Source organism: Rhinatrema bivittatum, chromosome 6 (genome assembly GCF_901001135.1).
Source record: "Rhinatrema bivittatum chromosome 6, aRhiBiv1.1, whole genome shotgun sequence".
Taxonomy (NCBI): Eukaryota; Metazoa; Chordata; class Amphibia; order Gymnophiona; family Rhinatrematidae; genus Rhinatrema; species Rhinatrema bivittatum.
In genome coordinates this window covers 364620112-364639643 of record NC_042620.1, presented here as the reverse complement: position 1 = coordinate 364639643, position 19532 = coordinate 364620112, and positions in this window count along the sequence as shown.

Sequence of the window (19532 nt, the reverse complement as noted above, 5' to 3'; positions counted from 1 at the left end):
GAGTAACTTCTTCGGTGTACCCCGCTCCGTGGACCATTACCAGATATTCACGTCTGAGGCCTTCTCTCTGGGTGTACCCCTTCTCAGACCTTATCTCCTCCTCCTGCACCCCCCGCTCCGCGGGCTGTGCCTTTTCTACTTTTATAATAAAGACTCTATTCCACAGCTGTGTCTGACATCCACTGAGACCACACCTCCCCGACGGTGAGACTCACAAGGCTCCTCCTGTGGGCAGTACCATCTCTCATCTTGGCCCAGGGCCCACACACCTACAAGTCATAACAGGATCAATGTTTCCTGCCTAGGAGTAGGGGATCAGTATCAGCTCTAATAAAAGAAAATGGATATAAATTGTTACATAGGTGATATCTGATACCAGCTAGACTGAGCAAGAAGTTCCCTTCTACAGATGACAAGTGTTGGAAGGAATGTGGCTCAGTGGGTTCATTCTTTCGCCTATGGTGGGAGTGTGTGGAGGTGGGCAAATTGTGGGATGGGGTTTTGCTTTAGTGCAAGATATAATTGGGATTTCTATTCCTAAAGACCCCAAAATGTGCCTGCTGAGCATACCAGCTCAGGTCGGGAATGATAGTGTCTGATGTTGCAAATTTTTATTGCAACCAGGTGTGAAATTGCTTATTGGTGGTGCAAGCACACAGTGCCAACTATAGTAGAAGTTTCTGCTAGGGTTGAGAGAGTATATTATATAGGAAAACTCACAGCCATATGAAATGTTATGTAACATAACTTTGAGAGTAGGATTTAAATGGTCAGTTTTCACCGTGGAAAAAGGTAAACAGTGGAGTGCCTCAAGGATCTGTACTTGGACCAATGCTTTTTAATAAACTTATAAATGATCTGGAAAGGGGGTACAATGAGTGAGGTGGATGACACAAAATTATGCAGAGTACTGAATCTCAAGTGGATTGAGATAAATTGCAGGATGACCTAGTGAGACTTTCAAATGGCAGATGAAATTTAACATGGACAAGTTCAAAGTGATACATATAGGGAAAAATAACCCTTGCTGTAGTTACACAGTGTTAGGTTCTATCTTAGGAGTTGCCACCCAGGAAAGAAAGGCTAATCCCCTTACCCTATGAGTCAGAAAGTCCTAGGCCAATGCTCCACCCACATTTGAATCAGCAAGCATCCTCCCTAGGCTACTCTCCTCATCTAACCCTCAGTGGTCAATCATCCGTTTAGAAGCCATTGGCATTTCAGGCTTAGTGATTGCTTGGCTTAAGTCTTACTTATCTAACAGAAAATTCTCTGTTAAAATTGGCAATGCTATATCTGCCTCCCACCCCCTGCAACAAGGTGTACCACAAGGTTCCTCCCTCTCGCCTACCCTCTTTAATATCTACCTCACCACTTTATGCCATCTCTTAGCCGAGCTCAAACTTATGTTCTGCCTATATGCAGATGATATTCAAATCGTTATCCCCATCCACAATTCCATCTCTGATGCCCTGAAGCACTGGGAATCCTGCCTTGTTCCCATAAATGCTCTTCTCACGAACCTCCACCTTGATCTGAATACAAACAAGACTGAACTCCTCCTTATTTCCTCCCATCCTCATCCTAAACCACCCCTATTTTCCGACCCAACTAAACCCCTCCTACTTCCCGACCCTACTTGCACATCCAGCATAAATCAATCCTGTGTAAGAGATCTTGGAGTCCTCCTAGATCCACAAATGAACATGAAAAAATATGTGAGCTCCATTCTCAAAAATGGTTTCCATAAACTTAATGTCTTAAAAAAACAAGCCCCTGCTTCACTCTCAAGACCTTCGCACCGTGATTCAAACCACTCTCCTATCCAAACTTGACTATTGTAATTCCCTCCTTCTAGGATTCCCCTATGCAACTATAAAACCGCTCCAAATGTTGCAAAATGCAACTGCCAGAATCATAAAACAGACCATATCACCCCCATTCTGAAAGACCTGCACTGGCTCCCCATCCCATTCAGAATAACTTATAAAACACTAACCACTCTATACAAGTCCATTCACTCTCACAACTCCCTGTGGCTGGATATACCTTTTAGTGCTGTGCAACAGAACCGCCCTACAAGAACAGTTCACAAAGGAACCCTGCACGTCCCTTCTCTGAAAATAGCACACCTCTCTTCTACTAGGGAACAAGCTCTTTCTATCGCCGGCCCCACACGTTGGAATTCCATGCCCATGATGCTACGATTAAAATCCTGCCCGAATAAATTCAAAAAGAAATTAAAAACTTGGCTGTTTCAACAGGCCTACCCAGATCCAGGTATTATGGTGAATAATACATTGAAATCATTGGCTCAGTGTCATAATGCCTCTATCACTCAGTGGTTAGACCACACTTTTTATAAGAAAGTATGAAACTTCCAACCAAAAAGCTGTGTTTGGCCCTCCTCCATATGCACCTACTATGCATGAATTATGCCTAGTCACTTCTATAAAAGTAAAACAAAAGGAGCAAGAAAGCTTCCACCAGTAGCAATGGACAACACCTTCGGGACCTGCGGCGACCGGAACTGAACACAGATTAGTCTCCTTGCTTTCCTGCCTCAGAGCCCTTCTTCTAGGCTCTTACTTCCTTGAAGCCTTTACCCCCACCTGCTATACTTCTTGACCCTAGGCTCTTACCCCCCCTTATTGTACTTTTGATCCAAGCTTCTACGTTGAGAACTTCGTGCTCACTCCTCTCATTTCCCCCCTTTAATACATTATAACCTCTTTGCATCATTCTCTTTTCTGTTGTAATTATCATGTTGAATTGTTGTAATTTTTCAGTTTTGAATTTGCCATTTTGATTGTGTTATTTATTCTTTCTTTTCAAACCTGCACTATCGTTGCCCAGTTGGCTTTGATTCCCCTCCCTTATCTCCTTGTTTTAATGTATTTTCCACTCATTTCGTTAAAATGTGAACCGGCATGATGTTGCTCATAGGGATGTGAATCGTTTTCCATATCGTCTTAACGATAGAAATCGTGTGGCAGGGCAAGAAAATCGTCTTAGGCACGATTTTTTAGTTAAAAAATCGTTAAAAATCGTTTTTTCCGATTAGTGCGCACTAACTGGGAGTTAGTGCGCACTAACTGAAAATGATACAATTTGACACTTTTCAGGTCAGTTAAGGTCAGTTTAGGAATGAATATGTATTCCTATTGGCTGCCCTCTTATTTATTCATGTTACCAAGTTTCCTACTGACAGTATATGGGGGATGGGAAATGGAAACAGTTGGTAGCTTGACAAAACAAGTAATGTGATCAGTCAATGTGACTAGAACTTGTGCCCTAACCCTGATACCAGGGGTATTGTGATCTTCCTGCACACAGTGCCCTATCCCTAATACCAGGGGTGTTGTGATCTTCCTGCACACAGTGCCCTATTCCTGATACTGGGGGTGTTGTGATCTTCCTGCACACAGTGCCCTATTCCTGATACCGGGGGTGTTGTGATCTTCTTGCACACATCCCGGTATCAGGGATAGGGCACTGCATGCAGGAAGATCACAACACTCCTGGTATTAATAGGGATAGGGCACTGCATGCAGGAAGATCACAACACTCCTGGTATTAATAGGGATAGGGCACTGCATGCAGGAAGATCACAACACCCCTGGTATCAGGGATAGGGCACTGTGTGCAGGAAGATCACAATACCCCGGAGGAGTGAGGGTCAGGCAGCTCCCCCCTGTCTGTGAAGCCAGCCTCTCACTAGTAATGCAGGGAGGGAGCTGTCTCAGACTTCACCATCCTCCCCCCCCCCTCACCCACACACCATTCACTAGCTGGGACATGGGGGAAGTCAGGAGTGAGGGTCAGGCAGCTCCCCCCTGTCTGTGAAGCCAGCCTCTCACTAGTAATGCAGGGAGGGAGCTGTCTCAGACTTCACCATCCTCCCCCCCCCCCTCACCCACACACCATTCACTAGCTGGGACATGGGGGAAGTCAGGAGTGAGGGTCAGGCAGCTCCCCCCTGTCTGTGAAGCCAGCCTCTCACTAGTAATGCAGGGAGGGAGCTGTCTCAGACTTCACCATCCACCCCCCCCCCCCTCACCCACACACCATTCACTAGCTGGGACATGGGGGAAGTCAGGAGTGAGGGTCAGGCAGCTCCCCCCTGTCTGTGAAGCCAGCCTCTCACTAGTAATGCAGGGAGGGAGCTGTCTCAGACTTCACCATCCTCCCCCCCCCCTCACCCACACACCATTCACTAGCTGGGACATGGGGGGAAGTCAGGAGTGAGGGTCAGGCAGCTCCCCCCTGTCTGTGAAGCCAGCCTCTCACTAGTAATGCAGGGAGGGAGCTGTCTCAGACTTCACCATCCTCCCTCCCCCCCTCACCCACACACCATTCACTAGCTGGGACATGGGGGAAGTCAGGAGTGAGGGTCAGGCAGCTCTCCCCTGTCTGTGAAGCCAGCCTCTCACTAGTAATGCAGGGAGGGAGCCTTCTCAGACTGGTATCAGGGTTAGGGCACTGTGTGCAGGAAGATCACAACACTCCTGGTATTAATAGGGATAGGGCACTGTAAGAGATGACTGTAGTAGATTGAATAAAGATCTGATGTTTCTGCTCTCCTCACACCAAACAAAAACAACACACAAGCAGAGAAGCCCTTCTTACAAAGCTGAGCTAGTGAGTTAAGTAGGAGGAAAAGTAAACATACTGGTGCCAGTGTGGCTACTTAAAAAGTACACTTACCAACAATCAATTACATATATTTGAACTGTGTACAGTTCCAGCCAGGACCACCTTTCTAAAATGCACAGTGATTGGCAAATTCAACATGCACTAGCATTTCAGGTGCCTGCTAACAAAAATAATAAACAAACAAGTTCTAGTCAGGTGAGTGCTGATCATTACATTACTTTTTTTGTCAAGCTTCCAACTGTTTCCATTTCACATCCCCCCAACCATATTGGTAACATCAATAGATAAGAGCACAGCCAGCCAATAGGAATACATACATACATATTCATTCCTAAGTGACCTTTACTGACCTGGGAAGTGTGAACACTTTGTTTCATTTTCTGTTGGTGTTCGTTAGTTTCCAGTTCCATTTCCCATCCCCCCAACCATCACCTCAGTGGTAACCTTGGTAACATCAATAGATAAGAGGGCAGCCAGCCAATAGGAACACATATTCATTCCTAACTGACCTTCAGTGACCTGGAAAGTGTTTATTTGTATCATTTTCAGTTAGTGCGCACTAAATCGAGTTAGTGCGCACTAACGGGGAGTTAGTGCGCACTAACACGATTTAACGATTTTTAACGATAAATCGTTAGAATTTCTATGTATCGTGTTCTATAACGATTTAAGACGATATAAACATTATCGGACGATAATTTTAATCGTTGAAAAACGATTCACATCCCTAGTTGCTCACTAATGCCGGTATTTAAAAGCTATTAAATGAATAAATAAATGAATAAATAAATAGATAAATAAATAAATAAATAAATGGTCACAAGTATCTGGCAGATCCAAACAAGTAGATCTATTATTCATTCCCAGGGATAATGATAGCTTACTTTAGTCTACCTGGCTAATATTTAATTTACATTGTCTATTCTTTTATGTTTGTTTTATTGCAATCCGCTGTGGTCATTGGAATATGCAGAATATAAGTCCCTCAAATAAATTAATTAATGCATTATGGACATTTCTTCCAGCAGCTTGTCCAGACCTCTTTTAAACCCCATTATGCTAGTCACCTTGATCGCATCTTTTGGCAACAAATTCTACAGTTTGATAGTGTATTGATTGAAAAACTACTTTCTACAATCTGTTTTGAATCTACATGTTAATTTCATGGAGTGTCTCCTTTATTATTATTTAAAAGGGTAAATAATTGTCTTTTATTTACCCATTCCACCCCCAATCAAGATTTTATGAACCTTTATCATGTTCCCTGTCTGCTGTCTCTTTTCCAGGCTGAAAAGCCCTAGCCTTGCCTGTGTAGTTTCTCATTCTAGGAGAGATGTTCTATCCCCGTCATCATTTTTGTTGCCCTCCTCTGAAACTATCCTAGTTCTGCCATGGCTTTCTTGAAATGGGGCAACCAGAACTGCTCACAATATTGATGGCTCAAAGTGGCAATACGATATTTTCTATTTTATTCTCCATTCCTTTTTGGATCATTCTTTTTTGCTTTTTAACTGCTGCCACACACCAAGCAGAGGATTTGAATGTATTGTCCACAAGGACTCCAAGGTCCTTTTCCTGTGTGTTGACTCCCAATACAGAACCCAGCATCATGTAGCTGTAGTTGGATTATTTTTCCCTATATGCAGCACTTTGTACTTTTTCATATTAAGAACATAATGAATTGCCATGCTGGGTCAGACCAAGGGTCCATCAAGCCCAGCATCCTGTTTCCAACAGAGACCAAACCAGGCCACAAGAACATGGCAATTACCCAAACACCAAGAAGATCCCATGCTACTGATGCAATTAATAGCTGTGGCTTGCTGGGCAGACTGAATGGACCGATTGGTCTTCTTCTGCCGTCATTTCTATGTTTCTAAGCAAACTTGATTAATAGCAGTTAATGGACTTCTCCAAGAACTTATCCAAACCTTTTTAAACCCAGCTACACTAATTGCATTAACCACATCCTCTGGCAACAAATTCCAGAGCTTAATTGTGCGTTGAGTGAAAAAGAATTTTCTCTGATTAGCCTTAGATATGCTACTTGCTAACTCCATGGAATTCCCCCTAGTCCTTCTATTATCTGAAAGTGTAAGTAACCGATTCACATCTACTCGTTCAAGACCTCTCATGATCTTAGACCTTTATCATATCACCCCTCAGCCGTCTCTTCTCCAAGCTTAACAGCCATAACCTTTTCAGCCTTTCCTCATAGGGGAGCTGTTCTATACCCTTTATCATTTTGGTTGCCCTTCTCTGTACCTTCTCCATCACAACTATATCTTTTTTATGATGCAGTGACCAGAATTGTAGACAGTAATCAAGGTGCAGTCTCACCATGGAGCGATACAGAGACATTATGACATTTTCCATTTTATTAACCATTCCCTTCCTAATAATTCCTAACATTATGTTTGCTTTTTTGACTGCTGGAGCACACTGAGCTGACAATTTTAAAGTATTATCCACTATGATGCCTAGATCTTTTTCCTGGGTAGTAGCAGCTCCTAATATGGAACCTAACATTGTATAACTACAGCAAGGGTTATTTTTTCCCTATATACAACACCTTGCACTTGTCCACATTAAATTTCATCTGCCATTTGGATGCCCAATCTTTCAGTCTTGCAAGGTCCTCCTGTAATGTATCACAGTCTGCTTGTGATTTAACTACTCTGAATAATTTTGTATCATCTGCAAATTTGCTAACCTCACTCATCATATTCCTTTCCAGATCATTTATATGTATATTAAAAAGCACCGGTCCAAAAACAGATCCCTGAGGCACTCCACTGTTTACCCTTTTCCACTAAGAAAATTGACCATTTAATCCTACTCTCTGTTTCCTGTCTTTTAACCAGTTTGTAATCCACGAAAGGACATCGCCTCCTATCCCATGACTTTTTAGTTTCTTAGAAGCCTCTCATGAGGGACTTTGTCAAATACCTTCTGAAAATCCAAATACTTCTGCCATTCAGTGCCCAGTTTTGGTCTCACAAGGTCCTTCTGCAGTTCCTCACAATCTGTTGCTGTTTTCACAACTTTGAATCATTTTCTGTCACCTGCAAATTTGATCACCTCATTCATTGTTCCCTTTTCGAAATCATTTATGAATATAATAAACAGTACAAGTCCTGGAATCAATTCCTGTGGTACTCCACTAATGCCCTTTCTCCATTTAGAAAACTGATCATTTAATCCTAATTTGGCAACTAGTTAAAAGGCTGTTTCCAGCCTTTTAACTAGTTGCCAAATCTCTAGCGAACACTGCCTCCTATTCCATGACTTTGTAATTTTCTGAAGAGTATCTCATAGGGGATTTTGTCAGATTCCCTCTGAAAATCCAAATTTACTATATCAACCAGACTCACTTTTATCTACATTTTTATTTACACCTTATTTACACTTTATCTACATTTTTATTTACACCTTCAAAATATTCTAAAAGATTGGTAAGAGAAGTTTGTCTCTTGATAATATGTTCACTCTTGTCTATTAAGTCATTTCTACCTATATGGCCAGTGATTTTGTTTTTAAGAATGGCTTCTATCATTTTCCCCAGCACTGATGTCAGGCTCACCAGTCTAAAGTTTCCCAGATCACCCTGGAGCCCTTTTTAAAAATCTGCGTTCCATTGGCCATCTTCCAGTGTTCAGGACTTGTGGCTGTTTTAATTCTGCAAGAGGACCTTCCATATTTATAACATTTATAGTCCACTGAATGGCAAATCTCAGTGGATTGCAAACATTCACAATAAATCACAATTAAATACACATTTACAATAGATTATAAACAGTATACTCAGAAATCATAAGATCTTCAAGTCAGATTAATTAAAACAGAATAAATTATTAGTTTCAAAATAATAATGCAGACCAACGAAAACAGAATGCCCAAACAAGCATTATTCTGAGAATGCAAGGGCAAAAAATGTGTCTTGAGAAGCTTACGAAAGCGGAGAAGGTCCTGTTCAGCTCTGATTTCTTTTGGTAAGGTATTCCAAAGGACAGGTCCTGCTATTTGATCCATACCAATCCCTTCCCCCAACTATCCCTTTGATCTCTAAAGGGAATGTTGGTTGCAGGAGGGAGTGTTTCTCTGTGCTGCCTTGCTAGTGCCGATAGCTATAATGGTGTCCAATAAACTCATGCAATCTTTTTCCCTGTTCAGAGCAGTCCATCCTGCCTTAAAAATTTGGTTCAAAAACCTCCAATTGTGTACATGGGGTAATCAGCTGACATTGCCTTTTGTTGAGTTCCATTTGCTTACTTGAGGGTGGGTGAGAGAAAGGGGGTTAATTATAGATTTACTGAAGACTAAGGGGTAATTCTATAACAAACCTCATAAATGTGCAGCCTGTTATGCACTCAAATTCTATCAATTTTCAAAGCAAATTTATGTGTAATTTTGCTTTGAATATTAAACCAATCACCAACCAACCTCGTTCCCTTTGCTTAGAAAGTCTTCAACACCCACTCTTCAAGGGAACCCCTTGATATGTGGTAATGTGCAGTGACTATATTTAAGAACAACCACTTCGTGATTGTCCCATCCAATAGCCCTGTGTTTTACTCTTTTATTCTTTTACTCAATATATTTTATAATTTTTATATGTCCGTTTTTTGCTTCATACTTCTCCCCGGTGGCCTGTCCGACCCACCCTGTATTTTTTCTTTTTTTGTTTGTACTTATCTAGAATTCCGCCACTGCTGCCGCTTCAATGGGTTTGGATCCGCCTGCCCGACATTGGCTATGTTTCGGCAATGCATTGCCTGCTTCAGGGACTGCAGGAGAGATTTCTACTGTGTCCGTAAAACGGGTCCACTACTAAAGAAGCACCTCTTTTTTCTTAGAAGAATAAAATTCACTTCAATTCAATTTACTGTGTAATAAAACTATATTCATACCACTATTCAAGCTTATAATACTATTTGTGTGTAACTGATTCTCTTAAAGTGAGCGACACCTTCATCTTTTGTTCCAGTGTCTCTCTCTACTCTGCATCCTTTTAAACCTACCATGGGCCAATCCCTACTGGCCCCCTCAAAGTGAGGCTGCTGCCTAATCAATTTAGTTTGTAACGCCACCCGGTATTTGAAAATCACATCTCATCCTCCATCAGTCCTAGTGTGAACGTTTATCTATTTTTTATTGTCTTCTTATCTCTTACTGTATCACAACAATTAATTAATTGGTACGTCTTTCTGGATCTAATGTACATTCTTTTACTGTACTGATAACCATTTTACTGATGCGGACCTGATGGAGACCCACTCCCCCCTCACACAGTGAATTGAATTTTATTTTATTTTATTCTTCTAAGAAAATGTTATTCTTCTAAGAAATGTTATTCTTCTAAGAAAAAAGAGGTGCTTCTTTAGTAGTGGACCCTTTTTACGGACACAGTAGAAATCTCTCCCGCAGTCCCTGAAGCAGGCAATGCATTGCCGAAAATGGCCAATGTCGGGCAGGCGGATCCGAACCTGTAGAAGCGGCAGCAGTGGTGGAATTCTAGATGAGTACAAACAAAAAAAGAAAAATTACAGGGTGGGTCGGACAGGCCGCCGGGGAGAAGTATGAAGCAAAAAACGGACATATAAAAATTATAAAATATATTGAGTAAAAGAATAAAAGAGTAAAACACGGGGCTATTGGATGGGACAATCACGAAGTGGTTGTTCTTAAATATAGTCACTGCACATTACCACATATCAAGGGGTTCCCTTGAAGAGTGGGTGTTGAAGATTGAATATTAAACCAGCAAAACCTTGTGCATACAATTACACCTGCTATTTGGTGTGCATAGTATTGCTAAGAGAATTTGCATGCATGGTTTTTAAAAATGAAATGTATGCATGGAAGTCCCAGCTCCTGCCGAAATTCCATCACTTGGAACTCTTTTCCTTCCTGTCTCAAAAATGATGTGTGATTCAGTTCCATAATTTTCTAATAGGACATTTCTGTAGGTAAAGAACTACATTACTCTCAGAAACCCCTTTGGAAAATTACCCTTCCTATGCTCGAAAGCTGTTTAGTAAGTAGGTTTATTTATTTATTTATTTACTAGTCAGAAGTACCCAGTGTTGCTCTGGAAATCTAGCTCAGCCGGAAGATGCAGTTCCTCAGCCACAACTGGAACTTCATAATCATCTTTCTCCCTTGGGTCCTATAGAACTCCAACACACCTTCTCACTTTACTCCAGTCCTCTCTGGCCTTGGACTCCTCATACACTCTCTGACTCTTTTAACAACTCCTCCAGGGCTTTGTGGAAACCCCAAGTCTCCTTTCAGCCTCTCAATTCTTCTGGGTACCCCTTAGCATTACTGCGTGCAGCACCTGTTCCTTCTCCCTCCAGAGCCTCCCACCCTGAGACTCCTCCCTGAGTGACCAGCAGCTAATCCTTTTATACCACTCTGACATCTTCCCCTGTTGGACTGAGTCACAGTCATTCATATACTGGCAAACTCTTCCATGTGCTAAACCTGACTCCTAAGGCTGGAAAATTCCACATTTTATCATATAGGCTACATTCACTCTAAGAAATTTCCAATAACCATACACCATCTAGTGACTAGAATGCACACTACAACAGACCAATGACTGACTAACACAACTTTATATTTATATTTAAGTTTCATATTACACCCTATTCACAAAACATATTCCAGAGAGAGTTTCAAAGCCCACACCAGCCAAATAAAATTACAAATATAATTACCAAAATAAAACAATATAGCAAACAATAAAAACACAAAATACAAACCCATAATATCTTGCTGTCAGCTCCAAATATAATTCCCTTCATTCCTTCTCTATAATAAGACTTCTTTAGATTAACAAATCCTTCTTTATAATTAAGTTACTTTGAATTATTTCTCACAATCCAGCTTAAAATCTTAACCTTCTTCCCCTAATCAAAATACAATAATTCAGCAAATCAATAATCAAATAGATGCAAAAAAAAAAACCCTTCAGTTTTTTGCAAAAAGTCAGATAACATAATTAGTAATTAAAGCCCTGAGGTAACATGCCACAAACTAGACACAATATATCTAAAGGCTCTCTGTCTTGTAGATGCTAATCTGACTTTCAGAAAACCAGGCAGGCCAACAGTGCTTGCTTTTATTAGCAAAGTATCCTGGAATATCCTTAAATCTTAGCTCCCAAATTCTTGCTCAGACCTCTAATTTTTTTAAATCAGGTCTCAATTTTCACACTTTTTCTGGAGTATCTACCCCATTACAGAATTTTGTGTGATCTACAGATATCTTGCTAACACTGGTAAATCAGAAGGATTGCTATTAGAAAAAAAAATGTTTTCTTTTTCATATTTCTGTGTCTAATTTAGCAGAGAAGCTTTCCATAATTTCTAAATTTCTCCCATGGAATAGAACAGTTTGATGATTTTTGCTATGCATATAATAGTAAAAGTTCTCCACTCTGTCTTGTTGTGATGAAGCTTCCCTTTTTTGCTTGCCCGGAAATGGTAAAGCAGATATTCTAAACATACTAGTCTTAGAATTTTCTGCCATATCTCTTTGGTTGAAAATTTAGCCTTCAGAACTGTTGAATGTTTCTTCAATCTAGTCTGAAAGCTATTCATGCTTGTCATGATTAGATTTTGGGACCTAAGTATTTAGTAAAGTGCACTATGTTTACTGCATGGAAAACTAACATGGGATTTACTAAACTGCAGTACCAAGTTTAGTAAATTTTGCAGTAGTTTTCAGTGTGTTCCTGGCTGTGGCAAGAAGCTGTGGCAGCCGACATTCTAGGACCAGTGCATTTTAAAGGGGCTACCGAGCTCCAGAAAAGTACCCACCATCAGCCCTGAGCAAAAAAATCCCTGGGGATCTAGTGGGATCTCCTCACCCAACCTTCCTCCCACACTACAGAATAGATCAAAATTAAAATAAAGGCTCCCGCCCAGAGTCTTACCTCTACACTAAGGAAGCCCTGGAATGCCTCTGGCCTCAACTCATTTTGCCTGGCTAAATTTGTGCACCTTGCACTTTTAACCAGTCAGAGAGGGGACATTTTTACCATTTAGTCTTAACTTGTTACCTACCAAAGTCAGCCAGTTAAATCACTTGAAACTTCATCCCTAAATTTACAAAATAATAAAGAGTTCCTACCTTAATTCAAAAAGGGCCAGATTTTTTAATTTATGTGCGGGCGTAGATTTGTTTGCGCAATCCGGCGCGAACAAAACTACACCCAATTTTATAACATGCGTGTGCAGCCACGCGCATGTTATAAAATCCGGGGTCGGTGCGTGCAAGGAAGTGCACACTTGTGCACCTTGCGCGCGCTGAGCCCAAGGGGAGCCCCGATGGCTTTCCCCATTCCCTCCAAGGCCGCTCCAAAATCGGAGCGGCCTTGGAGGGAACATTTTTTGCGATCCCCCCCACCTTCCCCTCCCTTCCCCTATCTAGCCCACCCCCCAGCCCTAATTAAATCCCCCCCCTTACCTTTTGTTTCTGAAGTTACGTTGCACGCGCCAGCTCGCCATCCCCCGGCCCAGGCCGCTGTGCCAGAGGACTCAGGACTGCCCCACGGACCACCCACGAACCTCCGCCATGCCCACGGACTGCCCCCTGACCCCCAGACCCGCTCCCGGACCCGCCCCCATACCCGCCCCTTATTTGAAGCCCCGAGACATATGCGTGTTCCGGGGCTTGCTCGCGCCGCTGAGTCTATGCAAGATAGGCTCGGCGCGTGCAGGGGCAGCTTGGGGCAGCTTTTCAGGAGGTTACGCGCGTATCCCTTTGAAAATCTACCTCACATTGTATTTAATATGCAAGAATCATACAAAGCAGAAGGATGTTGTGGAACTAATATTTTAAACAAAAATATGGAATCTTGGGGGTAGATTTTATAAATTTGCACGAGCGCGTACTCGTCGTTCTGTTCCAGTTTTGCCTGATTCCATGTTTTCTTCGTGTCTTTCCATGTCCCGTCGCCTTCCTGGGGCTCCTTCAGTGTTCCCCTGGATTCCGGATGTTTCATGTTCCTCATGTTTTTGGTCTCCATGCCTTTGTGCCTATTCCCTGCACAGATGTCCCAGATGCCTCTGTTGTCCCAGTCCTGGAGGCCTCAGATCTGCAGTAGCCTTGTAGTTCCAGATGCCTCTGTTGTTCCAGCCCTGGAGGCGTCAGATCTCCATAAGTCCTGATGTCCTAGACGCCTCTGTTGTTCCAGCCCTGGAGGCCACAGATGTCCAGGAGACCTTCCACTCCAGAGATTCCATGTTCCTGATGTAATCTCTAGAGATCTTGGTTGTTCAGATGTCTGCCGTCCCGATGTTTCCCGGTGTATTGATCCTGATGTTCTCCTTGTCAGCAGCCTGCGCTTCCAGAGGTCCCTTGCTTTTAATGTTCCGAGTTCCAAGTTTTAATCCTGAGCCTTGTTTCCTGTCCCAGCCTCGGAGGGTCTGGGGCTGCTTCTCCCCTGACTTGTGTTCTGATGTCCATAGTCAGGTCCCGTTCCTGAACAGTTTTCTCTCCCCGGATCTCGTTTCCAGCTGACCGTTCCTAGGAGTAAATCTGTCCTATCCGGTGTCCGCTTTCCTGGTGGCTTGAGTTCTCTTCTAGCAGGATTGTGTTCGAGCACTGCACAACCTGACTAGGACTTGGAACCTTCCAAGTTCCAAGTCCTAGTCAGAGTCCTTCCAATTTCCATGTCCTTGTCTGAGTCTCCAAGTCCCAAGTTCCTCGTCTGAGTCTCCAAGTTCCTCGCCTGAGTCTCCACACTCCAAGTTCCTCTGAGTCTCCACGTTCCAAGTCTTCATGTTCCTGCTTCTACGTTTTTGTCTCTGTCCCAGTGTTCCTGTCTTGGCCTGTTCCAGTCCTCAACCTCCATCTGGCCTCCTGTACTCACTATTCCCAAGCAGTGTGTCTGGAAGGGCTATCGAGTGGCCGGAGGGCTACTCTTGAGACCAGTATTGCGTTGCTGGCCTCACTGGTGCATGGAGGTCCAGTGAAGGGGTGTTCCTGTCTTGTTTCCATCCCATCATTCCTTGCCTCTGTTCATTCCAGCTCTGTTCTTGTTCCGCCTGTACCTGCACAGGGACGGCTCATGCCCTGCCTCGAGCCGTCCCATGGTCTAAGGCAGGGGTCAGGAACCTTTTTGGCTGAGAGAGCCATAAACGCCACATATTTTAAAATGTAATTCCATGAGAGCCATACAATATGTTTAAAACTAAATACAAGTAAATGTGTGCATTTTATTTAAGATCACACTTTTAAAGTACAATAAGTCTCTGAAAATATTACACCAGGCCTTAAGACACCAATACATCTCCTAATAGGAAAATGGACCAAGTCAGGCTGCTATAGAGTCCTACACAGAAACTACACGCCAGCAGAAAACCTCACCTGAATTACGTGCTGTCCTCACCTAACATAGAATAAAGAGACCAAAACGCATAACAAGAAGCATGCAGAAAAAACTGAATTGGAAACTGCAACAAACCAGAGTCTCTGTATGCAGTGTAACAAAGGAAAAAAGAAACATCACCCAACCTTATAAAACAAATCAAGAAATATAAAATCATCAGCAGTAAAACTGTACTAACAAAAAAAACATATTTCGAAACAGCTGATGAGTGGAATATCCAATAATTAAAAACGCATATAAAACATTTCCAGATACCAACAAAATATTTCAAAATAGCAGACACAAAGACCCAGTAAAGAAAAATAATAAGGATACAAAAATTTTTTTGCTCTGCATACCTGGGAACGTTTGATATCCAGGTGTCCTGAGATTGTTCTGAATTAGCAGGAGGCGGGGTGGTTTGCTTGGAACTTTCTCCTCTCTCAGTCACATACCAGCGCTCTCTCTCACACTGGCTCTCAATGACACACCTATACACACATGCTCTCAGTACTCACATATACACGTTTTTTTCTCTCTCACTTATATAGGCTCTTAATTACACATTTACACACATGCTGTCTATCTTTTCACGCTTACACACAAACACAGGCTTTCAATCACATAAATACATGCTGTCTTTTTCTCTCACACACAGACTCTCATTCACATGCTTACAAACATGTCCTCTCTTTCTCTCATTTACACACAGGCTCTCAATCACATACTCACATGCTCCCTCACCTAAATCAGCTCTCAATCACACACAGACACACATGGTCTCTCTCTCTCATTTAAACACAGGCTCTCAATCACATACTCACATGCTCCATCACCTAAACCAGCTCTCAATCACACACAGACACACATGATCTCTTTCTCTCATTTACACACAGGCTCTCAATCACATACTCACATGCTCCCTCACCTAAATCAGCTCTCAATCACACACAGACACACATGGTCTCTTTCTCTCATTTACACACAGGCTCTCAATCACATACTCACATGCTCCCTCACCTAAATCAGCTCTCAATCACACACAGACACACATGATCTCTCTCTTACTTATACACACAGGCTCTTAATCATACATACACATGATTTCTCTCACACACACAAAGGATCTCAATCATACACACATACTCTTTCATACAAACAGGTTTTCAATCACAAACTTACACATACAGGTTCCCAATGGTAAACTTACATTCATGCTCTCTCTCTCTCACAGGCAGGCTCTCAATCACAGACATACTCTCTTTTAGGGATGTGAATCGTTTTAGGACGATTAAAATTATCGTCCGATAATTTTAATATCGTCTTAAACCGTTATGGAACACAATACAATAGAGATTCTAACGATTTATCGTTATAAATCGTTAGAATCGTGAGCCGGCACACTAAAACCCCTAAAACCCACCCCCGACCCTTTAAATTAAATCCCCCACCCTCCCGAACCCCCCCCAAATGAGTTAAATAACCTGCGGGTCCAGCGGCGGTCCGGAACGGCAGCGGTCCGGAACGGGCTCCTGCTCCTGAATCTTGTTGTCTTCAGCCGGCGCCATTTTCCAAAATGGCGCCGAAAAATGGCGGCGGCCATAGACGAACACGATTGGATGGCAGGAGGTCCTTCCAGACCCCCGCTGGACTTTTGGCAAGTCTCGTGGGGGTCAGGAGGCCCCCCACAAGCTGGCCAAAAGTTCCTGGAGGTCCAGCGGGGGTCAGGGAGCGATTTCCCGCCGCGAATCGTTTTCGTACGGAAAATGGCGCCGGCAGGAGATCGACTGCAGGAGGTTGTTCAGCGAGGCGCCGGAACCCTCGCTGAACGACCTCCTGCAGTCGATCTCCTGCCGGCGCCATTTTCCGTACGAAAACGATTCGCGGCGGGAAATCGCTCCCTGACCCCCGCTGGACCTCCAGGAACTTTTGGCCAGCTTGTGGGGGGCCTCCTGACCCCCACGAGACTTGCCAAAAGTCCAGCGGGGGTCCGGAAGGACCTCCTGCTGTCCAATCGTGTTCGTCTATGGCCGCCGCCATTTTTCGGCGCCATTTTGGAAAATGGCGCCGGCTGAAGACAACAAGATTCAGGAGCAGGAGCCCGTTCCGGACCGCTGCCGTTCCGGACCGCCTCTGGTCCCGCAGGTTATTTAACTCATTTGGGGGGGGGTTCGGGAGGGTGGGGGATTTAATTTAAAGGGTCGGGGGTGGGTTTTAGGGGGTTTTAATGTGCCGGTTTTGCGATTTTTAGATTTTTAGATTTTTCACGATTTTTCATGATATTTTACCCCCCCAAACGGCAACAATACGATTCCCTCCCCCTCCCAGCCGAAATCGACCGTTAAGACGATCGAGGACACGATTCACATCCCTACTCTCTTTCATATCAGTGGCGTAGCCACGGGTGGGCCTGGGTGGGCAGCTGCCCACCCAATTTAGACCCAGGCCCACCCAACTGACACCAGAACTGCAAGGCTGTCGCGGGATCCCATCCCCGCAACAGTGAAGAGGAGAACCCATGCTTGGCGCGCCATCACGGCACCCGTGGGGAAGCGGTCCGAAAACCATATGGCCGACCGATCTTCCTGTTTGTGGGGGGAGGAGCGGAAGCGCCGTGCACAGCTTCCACTTCCTCCCCCCAAAGCAGGAAGATCAGCTGGCCTCTCCTGCTGCCACTGGCCTCCTGCGTACAGCCGACCGATCTTCCTGTTGGGGGGGGGGAAGAAGAGCGGAAGCGCCGCGCACAGCTTCCGCTCCCCCCCCAGCAGGAAGATCAGTCGGCTGTACGCAGGAGGCCAGTGGCAGCAGGAGAGGCCAGCTGATCTTCCTGCTCTGGGGGGAGGAAGTGGAAACTGCGCGGCGCTTCCGCTCTCCTCCCCCCCCCCCAAACAGGAAGATCGGTCGGCCATACGGCCCGAAGATATCAGGAGGCCAGTGGCAGCAGGAGAGGCCAGCTGATCTTCCTGCTCTGGGGGGAGGAAGCGGAAACTGTGCACAGGCTTGAATGTGTATGTGAGGATGAGAATGGGAGCCTTGTGTGTGTGTGGGTGAAAATCGGACCCTGGGTGTGTATGGGAGTGAGAATGGAGTCTTGAATGTGTGTGGGTGATAATGGAAGCTTGAATATGTGGGTGAGGTTGGAAGCTTGAATATGTGGGTGAGGATGGAAGCTTGAATATGTGGGTGAGGTTGGAAGCTTGAATATGTGGGTGAGGATGGAAGCTTGAATGTGTGTATATATGGGTGAGAATGGGAGCCTGGGTTTGTGTGTGTGGGTGAGAATGGAAGCTTGAATATGTGGGTAAGAATGGGTGCTTGAAAGTGTGTATGTGTGGGTGAGAATGGGACCTTAAATGTGTGTATGTGTGGGTGAGAATGGGAGAATGGGTTTGTGTGTGTGGATGAGAATGGGTGCCTGGATGTGCGTCTGTGTGTGCATAAGAATATAAGCCTGGGGAGGGGTGAGAAAGTGAGAGCTTGTATGTGTGTCTGCAGAGAATGTGAGCTGGGGGGGGGGGGGAAGAGCATATGAGAGTGAGAGCCTGAGTGTGTGAGGGAGTCTGTGAGAGAAAGCATTTATGTATATATGTGTGTGTGTGTGGAAGGGAAGAAGACAGTAGTAGAAAAGACACTGAAGAGGAATTAGGAAATGAGCAACAAGGGAAAAAATGGGAAAGAGAGACCAGGACCAACTGATTAGAAAAATACAAAGATCAGACAACAAAGGTAAAAAATATATATATATAGAGAGAGAGAGAGAGAGAGAGAGAGAGAGATGTTAGCAATTTAAATGTCATCTTTGGGAATGTGCATTCTTATATTTTTGTATTTTGCTCTTTCTTAAGTATTCCACTGTTCAGACATTTTAGTTTCTCAGGCTTTCTATTTTGGCTTTATCTACATGTTTCTGTTTCTAATTTATAGTCTCTTATTTCTATATTAGGTAAGGGTCGGTCTCAGTTTTGCCTGTTTGTGACAGAAATGAGTATTTCTAGCATATAGTTTCTCTGTAGTAGTAGTCCAGCCTGTTCTGTTATTCCCGTAGGTGATGTATTAATGTTCTAGGGCCTGGTGTAGTATTTGCATTGCTGCTTTTCATAAGGTTGCTGTTTGAATCCTGAGAGTCAGTGCTGTGATTGTTTGGCAAGGTTCCAGATGCCTCTTTCTTTGCAAGAGTTTGTTACTTCACAAAATAGCAGTGGAGGGTTATTTTTTGCTGAGATTACACCAGAACTTGAATTTTTTTTTCATGTTACTTGTAATGTGAATTGCCCTAGCTTTGCGCTGCACCTGTTCTGATGATTAATTATATTTTATTGTAGTTATGAAGATTCTGGGTTTCTGCAAAGATGGTTCATGAAAGAATACATTATTTTTTGTTTTATTATATGATTGGATTTGATTGTTTTCTATACTTGAAATAATTGAAGTAAATTATTTTAAAGTTTCATACATGACACATAATGGCTGTTGCAAACTACTTAGAAAGCCATTC